The sequence below is a fragment of the Limulus polyphemus genome, unplaced genomic scaffold, assembly GCF_000517525.1.
Source record: "Limulus polyphemus unplaced genomic scaffold, Limulus_polyphemus-2.1.2 Scaffold3883, whole genome shotgun sequence".
Taxonomy (NCBI): Eukaryota; Metazoa; Arthropoda; class Merostomata; order Xiphosura; family Limulidae; genus Limulus; species Limulus polyphemus.
Genome location: NW_013669493.1, coordinates 27,377 through 30,419, shown reverse-complemented (window position 1 = coordinate 30,419; position 3,043 = coordinate 27,377). Strand labels below are relative to the sequence as shown.

The window sequence follows — 3,043 nt, the reverse complement described above, 5'->3', positions numbered from 1 at the left end:
ATTTTGACTTCACAAACATCTAATGTGAACCAGTGCTGCATTCAACATACCAGGTGACACACAAAAATCAATGTTTATCTGTTGTTTTTTAATATACGCTTTTAAATTAAAAAATTGAGTAATATATAGTACTAAAATTTGAATTATAATCTACAGTTTGTTACCAAACTTATTGACATAAATTCATGAAATAGTAGGTCCATAAAATTTTGAATGCGAGTCACCAAACAAGATGCCATGGACTTTCACCCGTGACTGGTCTTGAAAGGGTTAAATTTAGATTTTCATAAGCACAGAAAAATATTTTGGGTAGTCCACCAGAAATTTGGTGGCTTCTAGTTCCTTTGATTGATTGCCTTTCTTTATTTAGAGCTATGTTACTTTTGTTGTCTTTGTTGCACTTTGGTTCCATCCACCTATTTGCTGCTACTTTTTGTCTAACCACCACATTTCTTTCTTGTGCCAATTACAACAGTGAATGCATAGATAAATAAAAACAAAAAACATACTGATGCTAAGACTTTCCTCTTCGGGCAAACATTCCTCTGTTTAGTGCTCACTGTTGAGAGGGTTTTGGTAGTATATCTATAGAACTGACTTGGCTAAACAACAACAGAGAGCATCAGGTGCAGTCCTGCTGTTATACCTGGTTCACACGTTGTTTTTAGCTGTAGTAACACATTGCAATGTTTCTTGGAGTAGACCTAATTCCAGGTTATTGTACTTGATAGCAGTGGTTCATGCACATTCTCAGGTGTTCTCCCTGATGCATACTTCTTCCCCACCATTCTTATAGTGTAGAATATAAGAAACCTTACTTCCCTAGTCCCAAGCCACTAGGGATGTTGACATAGAAAGCTTCTTCTGTGACCCCCCCCTCCCAAGTAAGAGACCAGTTGTGTCACCCCATGTTTGAGATGTAGGGCTGGGGTATTAGTGTAGTACAGGACACCTCATCACAGTTTCTTTCAAGCAGTTCCTAGTAGATACATCCATCCAGCTGGATGGGACTTGGATTTGTCATGTGACACAGGTGAGGACTTCTTCTCCCTCCACCTATCATTATACTGTCTACACAGCTCGAAATTAATGGTGGTTCATTTACCATTAGCTCAAAAAGTACAGGAAAAAAACACGTCTGAACACAGAGCGCTGGAAATATAATGATCCTATAACCATGTCTTGCGTTGTTCTCCTACTGATGGAGAGCTACAACATTATGAGAATACACATAGACATATGTAAAAGTGGAAATTTGCTCAAGACTTGTGGCATGCACAGGAAATTCCACACCAGTTATACACAAGGTAATATCTCTCATTGGTGCATACCCACTTAGTATACAAGACTGTACAGTACAAAAGATGATAAATAATATAAATGTAAACTTGTATCAAATACACCATAATTCTATAAATACATGTACCATGTTTTTGACATTTCACAAAGCAACCTACCTCAAGGACTATTTGGGTACATGTCAGCACAAGTCAAGAGTATTTGTTCTTCTGGAAAACCTTTTCAAAGAAAAGAGCTTCCCTATGAAATATAAATATGATCATGTTAGACATTCTCATTCCAAATAAACAATGTTCCTAAAGAATTAAGGCTAACAATTTACTAGGCTTAAAACTAACTCAGAGTTACTTAAATGCTGATTTCATAAAATAGTGTTTACAATACAATCTTCAAAAGGAACTGTAAAGATTTACCAAATAGTTACATTTATTAACAGTAATTGTAAAGATTTACCAAATAGTTACATTTATTAACAGGAACTGTAAAGATTTACCAAATAGTTACATTTATTAACAGTAACTGTAAAGATTTACCTAATAGTTACATTTATTAACAGTAACTGTAAAGATTTACCTGATAGTTACATTTATTAACAGGAACTGTAAAGATTTACCTAATAGTTACATTTATTAACAGTAACTGTAAAGATTTACCCGATAGTTACATTTATTAACAGTAACTGTAAAGATTTACCTAATAGTTACATTTATTAACAGGAACTGTAAAGATTTACCTAATAGTTACATTTATTAACAGGAACTGTAAAGATTTACCAAATACTTACATTTATTAACAGGAACTGTAAAGATTTACCTAATAGTTACATTTATTAACAGGAACTGTAAAGATTTACCAAATAGTTACATTTATTAACAGGAACTATAAAGATTTACCTAATAGTTACATTTATTAACAGGAACTGTAAAGATTTACCAAATAGTTACATTTATTAACAGGAACTATAAAGATTTACTCCTCAACTTGTGAAGGATAGCCAACTATCCCTTCTAGTTCTAGCTCTACTTCTAAGTTCTAATTTTGTAGCCATAAAATAATAATTGTGACAGTGAAATTTTAGATGACGCTGTAAAGCTTTGTTTAATTACTTTAACTAAGTATAAAACACCAGTTCAAAATTTTAATTTAATAAGTTCATTTACTAAATAAATACTTAATTAGTATTAATATTAGGCTTACGAATAAGATTTTCACAGAGTTAGGCTTAACTTAGCTACTGAAAATTGAACATAAAAGTGAATGTCGAAAAATTTAACTACCAAATTGTCAAGAGCAAAATTTATCCAACCTTTCATCTTACCTAAGGTGCTAAGTGTAAAAGCACTGTACTTAAAGACGATTTGTTAAAATTTTATTGCAAAATTTCCATCTAAACAAGTTAGTTAATGTGAATAAATTATTTAAGATAACAATCTCTAAGTCAAACGCCATCTTCTAATAGTTCAGCCATTTTCTTACCGCAATGTTTAATGTCAACTTTTAAATATTTATTTTCGTACGAACTAAAATGAAGAAAAATGAAAGAATAAACATGAAAACAAAAAAATTAAGTTTAATGTGTGCTTAAAATCATTTCGATAATTTTCATATGCACGTATGTTTTTACAATACGAATATATATTAGGGAAAAACTAACTCGGTTCCGATATTAAAAGTTCGCTGAAAACAACGCACTACAATACGACAAGTTTCTGGATCTAAAGGATAGAATTAAATTAATGAGGTA

General features: G+C 31.9%; 1 protein-coding gene across 1 annotated transcript in view; it reads right to left on the bottom strand.

The window, feature by feature from the left end:
* Positions 1 to 2,783, bottom strand: part of LOC106470213 — a 13,370-nt gene extending 10,587 nt beyond the window's left edge. The window contains exons 1-2 of the mRNA XM_013930753.2: positions 2,618 to 2,783; positions 1,458 to 1,539 (exon numbers count right to left, since the gene is read on the bottom strand). The gene's annotated coding sequence lies outside the window, so the exon portion shown is untranslated. The remainder of the gene's footprint in view (positions 1 to 1,457; positions 1,540 to 2,617) is intronic.
* Positions 2,784 to 3,043: the final 260 nt, after the last annotated feature.